Below are 10,000 nucleotides of genomic sequence, written 5' to 3' on the forward strand. Positions count from 1 at the left end.
AAGATAGATAGATAGATAGATAGATAGATAGATAGATAGATAGATAGATAGATAGATAGATAGATAGATAGATAGATAGATAGATAGATAAAACGCACTGTCGCGTTCGGAAACAAGCTTTAATCGTTGTACAGCTATTTCTGTACTACATCTAGACGGGACATTTTCAACCGAAATCTACAGATGATGCTAAAATTTTGGGTAACTCGTTGAGAAACCAGACAAATGTAAAGCCCAAAGCAGTTCAAGTGCTGGACATCCTGTGAAGTAAATAGCGCAAGCTATTTTTAACAGCTGATGATGATGCATACTCTACAAATGACAAAATAAAAATAGCATTTGTATCGGATATCCCCGCTCAACAGCAAGCTCTGTGACATAGAAAAGTTCAACCAAAGACCAAAAGCAGAAAAAAAATTGTCTGACGAGCAATATTGTCCTGAGTGTATTTCTGGTTCCTCCAGTTATTGGCTTTGTAAGACACACAACAAATTCCATGTCTGCGTCTTCGTTAGAAACAAACCCGAAACTCTGAAATACGTGGGAAGAAAATTATATCTTACGCCTTCAATTAGCTGATTGAGGCTAGACATAGCAGAAAAGGCAGGGGCAAACGCCTCTGGACTTGGTAATTGTGCCCGCCTTAGGGGGCAAAACAGAATTAACCAACAGTTAACATCGTTAGCAATGAGGGCAGGGAAGGGGGAGGGGTGCAGGGAGAGAAGAGACTGAAAGCTCAATATGGACATGGGGAGGGGGGGGGAGAGGGAACCGCGGTTTAAAGATACCAGAGATATGACCGCAATATAATTACTGACCCCCATATTTTGGGCTCATTGAGTTCTTCTTCATCACATATTTTTAAGGTTTAATCTCCCTCTTCTCTTCAATACTAGGTCCATTGTCCTGAGCAACATCAAGTTTCAGTTCCGACACACTATCACGTAATGCTGTATTTGCAGATAGATAGATAGATAGATAGATAGATAGATAGATAGATAGATAGATAGATAGATAGGAATACAAAAGACTGATATTTATTACAATTTTCAATTTTTTGGCTTTTTCTGTTGTGATTTTTTGTTTACCATTTTGTCCATCAATCAATCTTCTTCCTATCAGAAACTGCTGTACAGTTGACATTCCAATCAGTACTTGAATCCTTATCAGAAATTGGAAATGGGGAATGGACTTTGGGGGGGGGGGGGGGGGGGGCTTGGAGCGTGCCGAATTAAAAGAAGAACAGACATCAATAACTTTGGATCTTTTCTTTCCTTTTTTTTATCTTAGAATCTCATATTTCAACCACGAGGTTAAATCCGAATGAACACCAGGAATTAAATGTGACGATACCTTAAAAATCCAAGTATTTAAACAGTAATCAGGGGTCATCTAGCACAACAGCTACGGGAAATTGGGTTGTATTGTCCACAGTATCGGAGTCATAAGCCAGATAAGATACAAGATTAAATAGCAGAGCTAAAATACGGCCGTTGCCCTTTCCTGGGGTGCCTCAGTACCTAGACACGACTGTTACGTCAGTGCATGTAAATATAAAACCAAGGAAATTATTCCTCTGTCAACTGTGTATGGATCAGTCTATTTTCGTTCTTCTAATGTGGGTGCCCCCCCCCCCCCCCCCCAAATCGACATTATTTAGTTGAACAAGGGGGTCGCAAATTTCGACCCTGCTTGTCAGGGCCAACCCCGACTGAGAGGGGTACAACATTTCAGCAGAAAGACCGAATACCCTATACAAATTTTCCTCAAACTGATATCGAACTCAGGGTACTGTGTGCGACAGACAAGCCCCTGACTGCCACACCACAGACGGCACTCAGTTGATGCACCATGTATAATGTCAATATACAGTTCGATGTCAATGTTGTAGATAGATAGATAGATAGATAGATAGATAGATAGATAGATAGATAGATAGATAGATAGATAGATAGATAGATAGATAGATAGATAGATAGATAGATAGATAGAGAATGAGAGAGAGAGAGAGAGAGAGAGAGAGAGAGAGAGAGAGAGAGAGAGAGAGATAGATAGATGTTGTTTGTGACAACTATATAATGTGGGCAGCAGTGGTCGATTTGTTGTTGACTGACAGGTCAGTGATCTCAAGTCAACTAATAATAAATGTATCCCTGCCAGATGTCAGTGATACTGTGTGAAGGTGGGTGGTCACTGGAGTTTTACTTTCACTACCCGGGGGATCCCCACCGCCCACCAAAATAACTACATTGCCCACTAGTAGGGGATATCGCCCGGGCTGGCAAGTGCTGATTCAGGGAGGGGGGGGGTTGTTATTTTTTAAAACTTTCTGAATGAGAACCACACGATCAAAACATGAACCAAGATGACAGACGCTGTAAAGTACAACCTAAGCACAGAGGTGAAAAAGCCAGACGTGTCGTATGCATATGGATCAGCAGGTGGACTCTGAGATCAATAAGATGGAAAACTAACGGCGATACAACGATCAGATAAAAGAAAAATCGTGGGAGAGACGGTTTCAAGAAGAAAACAAGAACAAAATAAAAACACATTGTGCAATCTGGAAAGGGGGGGGGGGGTGCTTCCTTCTTGTTATGGAGAGCGACAACCTTGTGTATAGAAGTTCTCAACTGGTATAACATCCTTATCCCCACCCCTCACCCTCACCCTAACCCAGCCACTCCGCCCACGCTAATGGGTAACTTTCACCGGAATAATTGGAAAATTAAATGGCACGCCTCCAGGCGGAAATGTTGAAAAGTAAACCACAGAAAAGAACAGTTGAACGACTCAGTGAGAGTGTGAAATACTATTATTATTTGACTGCCAAATGATAACTGTGAATAAAACAATCCAATATGGTATCCTATTTAGCAAATCTAAACACGAAGAGATCCTCAAAATTGGTTGATAAAAGAGGGCGGAGGGTGAATTCTCTTACAATGCCATGGGATAAAGGGCTTAAAATAATGTCGAATCGTTGAGCACGATCGAGTGAGGCAAGAAGAAAGCTAATATTGCAAGGTTGTTTTTTGCCTTGTGTGCTGATGCAATATTGGTAAACCGAATACAAGTTTCTCGTCTCAACAAATAAAAGGGAATCATGTAGGAGCCAGGCTGTATTGACCAGATTTTGAGAGATTCATCCAGGTAAAAAGAGGGAGATTCTTTACAAAGTATCCTTCTCACCTGGGAACAACTCACCCCTTTTGCTTATGATGTGAAAGAATCTAATCATTATACCTCATACTCCATTTCGTTTTCCAGGTCATTTGAAAGAGGAAACGCAACTAAAGAATTCTATCTATTGCACTTTCAGTCTTTATCCTTACTCTGTGGGGGTGCATAGACTTCTCACAGTGTCCACGGTTCAGGAACTCACGATTCGGTGAAGTTCAGCGTTTTGTCAATATGTTTTTATTCAGAAAGCCCTGACACGATAAGCATTGTTCTTCTTTATAAAAAGCCCGTCTGGCTGAGTCGTGTCTCTTATTTGCATAAGGTTGCCCAAAGGTTTGTCTGTTTACTTCCCTGTCATTTATCGATCTTTCCTCCAACTACCTTTGTGTTAATTCCCTTTCATCTTATCCGCAGCTTGTTCTGTTCAGATTTTTGCTGGTCAATCAGCCACAAACAAATATGTCTGCCCTCCACTCTACGTCTGCATAGTCAAATAGCTGTAATGACTTGACGAGCCCATCTCAGTATTGGCATCTCGTTTCTTTTTGTATTTTTAAAGTGTTGAATATCAACTCTCTGCAAGACAAAGGCAAATAAAAATATCATTTCCGAAAACATGTGTGTGTGTGTATGTGTGAGTGAGTGAGTGTGTGTGTGTGTGTGTGTGTGTGTGTGTGTGTGTGTGCGTGTGTGTGTGTGTGTATGTGTGTGTGTGTGTGTGTGTGTGTCGGAAGGGGGAGGGGGAGGTGTCTGAATGCCGAGGCAAGATACCAAACTGAAAGGAAAGATTCCAGGAAGAATAATTTAAAATGCAAATTCTAAACTCAATCTCATGTTTATTGTAGATGGAATTCAGGGTAAAAGTAAAATTGTAGCCGTAACTTACTTGGCCTATTACACCCATCCAGGGTTTTCACTCACCGTGGGGTCACTGTGGGTCGCTGTCACGTCATGAGAAACAGACACCTCAAACTTACTTTGAGAATGGGGAACTAGAAAAAGGGAGGGGGGCTCAAAATTTGAATTACTACGACCATTAGATCAGAAATCAAATGCTCTGTCTTCTCTATCGAAATCATTACAATCGTCATTTTTCCTCTAATTTTTGGGTATGTTTGCCACTCTCTTGTGAACTGCTATTTCCGGGGTGCCTTGATAGTCGAAGCAGACTTTGTGCTGTTGGACTTCTCTGTTGACATCCACCCCTTGACGATCATATGACCTTATGCGGTTGCGAGCGCCGTAAAACCTTACTAAAACAAACAAACAGTTGTTATCAAGATATTAAAAGAACTGCATTTTAAAAAGCTTGAAATATTGTGAAACTCAAAATTTTGACGTCCAATTTCTCAAAACTGGGTACTGGGCAGATAGAACTTTGTAATTCTGAGGTACGGTAACGAAATCCAGAGCTGTCTACGCCCCAACAGTCGAAGAAGCAGCTGCTTTGATTTGTGACGAAAGCATTAAATTGTGAAGTCTAAAATCTTGTGAGCCTATAAGCATCTCATTTCACTGTCTTTACATGTCTCTTGACATTCTTTGTTAATCCCAAAGGTTGACAGATTGCCACGGGGAGTTGTCATTTCTTTGTTACTACTATGTCGTGCCCTTATGTAAACAGCTGCTCCCTCGCCCTGATGTTCTTGACGTCTCACCAAAGCAGAACAGCAGCCACGCTACAGCCCACAGATGTAGATGTGAGGGGAGAAGGAGACTGAAGAAGGCAAAGTACGTTTTTTTTTCTCCATCTGTTATATCGGTAGGATTCCCTTCTGTTCCCTCTGCAAAGAGATGCAATGACTGGACGATATGATTCTAACAATGAGAATGAGAATGAAAATGAAAATAATAGTAATAGTATTAATACTGAAAATAATAATAATAATAATAAATTAATAACAATAATAGTAATAACAATAATAATAACAATAATAATGATAATAATAATAATAATGATAATAATAATAATAATAATAATAATAATAATAAATTAATAACAATAATAGTAATAACAATAATAATAATAATAACAATAATAATAATAACAATAATAATAATAATAATAATAATAAAAATAATAATAATAATAAATAATAATAATAATAATAATAATAATAATAATAATAATAATAATAATAATAATAATAATAAATTGTATTCACACAGCGCTCTATTCAACACAAGTACACGCTATGAACTCTGAAGCCTTCTTTTCAAAAGAGAAGTCGCGCTCTTCTAAACGGGAACAGTTCTTCTTGGAGAAGGAACAATAAGGTGTGTTGTAACTGACGTTCTGCAAAAAAATCCATAATATAGAATGTGACAGACCAGTGATCGCTAGCCTGGGCAATATCGGCCACTTGCAGGCGATTTGGTCGTGTTGGTGGGCGGTGAGGATCATCTCTAGGTAGTAACAGGTAGTATTAACACTATCCGTACCTCCTGGGGTCATTTTATACCCCCGGGGTTGTATTCTTCACACTTTAGAATACTTCTAGTACGAAGATTTCTCTGAAACCTTCAGTATTTTTTAAAAGTCATTTTGACAGACTGCTATTCAAAGCGTACGGATCGGATTAACGAGAAAATTTCCTCTTTGGAAAGTGGTGGCACAGAGTTCCCCTCGTCGTATGGATACGAAAGTAAAACACGACGTACGGATAGGGTTAAGTACCTTACTTAGTAATACATATTATTATAGGTGGGCTGTACAAAAATGTTAGCCTCATAAAAGTGGCAAAAAGGGGTCGCCGATTACCAAAAGTCTGACCAGTAATGTGATAGACAATTCACAGCAGCTCACTAGTTGACGTCCTTTTTCTCTCGTCTATTATCTTACGGCTGTGCTGTACCAATCGTTGATTTATTGACCAGGTTAGCATAATTCGATTCCACCCCACCCCCACCCCCCTGTCTCCATCCTAACCTCATTCCCCGTCCCCTCCCTATGTTTCTAACTAATCCCCCATTCAATCCGTGTGCCCATTCCTTCACTCCTATCCAGATGAATGATGTACTCGTAGTACATAGTTTCGACTCGTAAAGATATTATGTGTGTTAGAGGGGTTTTTTTACATAATAGTATAAGATTTATAGATACACGTAGTCTGTTTGTGCTTGTGAGTGGAGGGGGGGGGGAAGAGACAACGTGAGAAAGATAGAGAGATAGATAAAGAGATAGATAGACAGAAAGTTAGATAGAGAAAGAGATAGATATATAGATAGATAAATAGATAGAGCGCGCGCGCGCGAGAGAGAGAGAGAGAGAGAGAGAGAGAGAGAGAGAGAGAGAGAGAGAGAGGGGGGGGGGGGGGGGAATAAAGGTTATCATTGCACAAAATAAACCAAAATTTAACGTAAAACAAAGAATTAAGCCAGATATTCATAGAAACTAGAAATACATGTAACACCGCTGTTTTGACTCGGAACAAAAAATACCAGACACATCAGATTGCCAAGTCATATACTGGCTATGAAATATGTCTGAATCGTGATCGTTACATCGATTAATTACCCATTTGATTTCCGTTTGTTAAGGTCCAGGTGCCATTTAGTGTTCAGTGAAGACAGAACTGTGTGGAGGGCTGGTTCAAGAAGATCACCAATAACTTCACCCATACGTTCTGATAGTGTCAGGACAGTTGCTGTTGTTGGTGTGTGTTTGGTTTGTTTGTTAGTTTGTAGGGTTGTTTTGTTTTTTTGTGTTTTCTTTTTCTTTTTTTTGTTGTTGCTATTTTGTGGGGCTTTGTGTTGATGTTTTTGTTGTTTACTTGTTGTTGCTGGAGGGGGTCTCTCCCTTATGTGAACAACCACCCTCCCTCCACTCTTGTCTTGCTACTAACACACAAACACACACACAAACACACAAACACACAAACACACACACAAACACACAAACACACACACACACACACATACATACACACACAAACACAAACACACACAAACAAACAAAAACACATACAAACACACCCTTCTTTAACAAACAGCATTCATCTGTGCAGTAACTCGTGTGTGTAATCATTACATTCACATTGATGAAGACCTGGTCACAAAATATTTAATGTATGTTTCTTTTGAAGGTGTTTTATCAATGCCCCTCTCGACACAATAATTCAACTCAACATAAGAGACGGACGTAAGCATGGCTTCGAACTTAGAAACTAAGTTTTAATAACATTAGGCTACAGCATACTGAGTACAGTTTCATGCTGATCTATTGTGGAAGATACAACAGTGGGCCTAGACAGCCATACAAATACTGGAAAACAAGGTGTAACCAGACAGGTATATGTGTAGGTTGCTGGGTTTTTTCTTTCCAGCGCAAGGCTGGCAAACTCATTCGAAAGCAATTAGCTCCAAGCAATTTTCGAAACCATAAGCGAAACGACCAGAGACGTTTGTGTCAAAACAAACTACTCAAAACAAGACCACCTACGTTGCTACTTGAAATCAGTCACCTGACAAAACACATCACACATTCACCCTTAACAAAGACCATATTTTAAAATATCTGAACATGCCCGCCATCTCTTGTCACGTCGAAGATCACATTTTGATTTACAGCTAGTAACGCGGGGTTTACTTCCAAAAGAGATGGGGGGGGGGGGGGTTCGTTTCGTTCTTAATGAAAAAGTACTTATCCCCGCACGTCATCGTCGAAACAAGAGCATTCATTTCAAAGAGACATACGAGGTTGGCTAAAACAGCACCTAAACATGGGTGGCTGGGGCCTCTATGAATAAATCATTGATAGTCAAGACATACGAGAGTTTGATAAGACATAAAATGTCCACAAAATTTAGATAAAACAATAGCCAGGCCATACTATTTCGTACTTTGTCATACCTCATCGCATGGTATCTTATTTTATCTTCTCGTATTGTTTTATCTTATCGCATCTTTTCGGGCCGTATCTTGACTTTTCTTATTTCAACATATCGCATTTTATCTTATCTCATAATGCTGCTAATATTTAATAATATTTCGTATTCCTTATTTTCTGTTAGTGCGGGGGGATCCTTGGTTAATCCAGTCCAGTGACCAGACTTAATTGCCCGTGCAACCTTGCTGTCTCTGTACAGCATAGGTAGAGTCATGGAATAGCAGCGCCTGATGTATATTGTTGAGCGAAAGTTGCTGGAATGAACATAAAGTCAAGGCTGAATGGTTGCATGATTTGTCCATATGTCATGCTCGCAAAAGGTGTGCTTTCAATTCTCCTGCATGCCATGTGTCATATTGTGACACGTTGAATTGATGTCTTCTTAAATTTTCCCTTCATATTGAAATTCTTTCATATAAGAAATAATAATATGCAAATAAAATTGTATGTATATCTTCATGTTTTTACTATTACTGTAAAACCACGAAAAATTTCCCTCGGGGCCAATAAAGCATAATATCATGTATTATCCTATCTTATCTTATCTCTTTTTACTTTTCTGGGTCTTTTTACGAGGGTGTACCTTACCCAACTTTGTGACTGACATATCATACAAGATCTATGCTGAGCTGAAACGTATGCAACGTTAAGGTTTACTATTAATAAGACTGTCCAGATCTTCACTGAGATCCTTCCCACCTGAGGACTCTATTGACTAGACTATAAGTCATAATACTGATAAGTAATTTAGTTAATTTCCGTAGCGCATAGTACACACACACACACACACACACACACACACACACACACACACACACACACACACACACACACACACACACACACACACACACACACGTACACACACACACACACACACACACACACACACATACATGCACAAATTGTAACTTTCAGAGAAGTTGCAGTGCTCTCCACCGTATTTCTATCGGCAGTCACAGGCTAACACACTTACATGGTCGCTCAGTGTTAACCGATTATCGATTACACCGAGTTACTTTGAAGAATATTCAGTTTTGACAACAATGTCTTACTTAAGCACAATATTATGAGGAAAATTCAGTTTTGACAACAATGTCTTACTTAAGCACAATATTATGAGGAAAATTCAGTTTTGACAACAATGTCTTACTTAAGCACAATATTATGAGGAATATTCAGTTTTGACAACAAAGTCTTACTTAAGCACAATATTATGAGGAATATTCAGTTTTGACAACAATGTCTTACTTAAGTACAATATTATGAGGAAAACTCAGATTTTCGACAGGTTTTCGGAATTTGAACCTTTAACCTTACGGTTTCGAGCCAGGTAGCCTAACGATGGAAGCTACCGACGCTTATGGCGCCATTCTGGATAATGGAAGCCTGAAACGTCACAAGGAATTGATTATTCAGGTTTAACTAGTCGTTCCGGGGGAATGCGTGACATTAATTTTCCTGTTGACGAAGACATGAAATTTCCCTTCAAACATCACCATGCTTTGGCTGGGAGGAAAGAGAAGTCGGTGGGCGTGGGGAAAGGGGGGGATCGGGCAGTGCACTCACCTCCCTGCACTCATAACGAAAGGGCGAGAAGCGTTTAAAAAAACATTATGTTTGATTCTCGTCATTTCAAAGTAAACCCCGAGTCCGGAAATTGCCGAAGCGAATGACAGAGTTGTCAAAATGAGAGTGGAATGTTGTTCCACTTCCCTTCCGGTCTTCGAAAATATGCATGTGTAAACTAGCATTGTATACGTACTGGAGAATCGAGAGGTGAATATGAAAACAGTTGAAAGTAGTCAAAAGCAGGATAGGGAAGGGTCAGACTGTAGTAGAGAAGTACAAGTGTACAGACATAATGATATAGATCAGAGTGACAGTAAGTATATACACATTGATTTAGGAACGAGAGGCGGCAGTAGT

The sequence above is a fragment of the Aplysia californica genome, unplaced genomic scaffold (genome assembly GCF_000002075.1).
Source record: "Aplysia californica isolate F4 #8 unplaced genomic scaffold, AplCal3.0 scaffold00439, whole genome shotgun sequence".
Lineage (NCBI taxonomy): Eukaryota > Metazoa > Mollusca > Gastropoda > Aplysiida > Aplysiidae > Aplysia > Aplysia californica.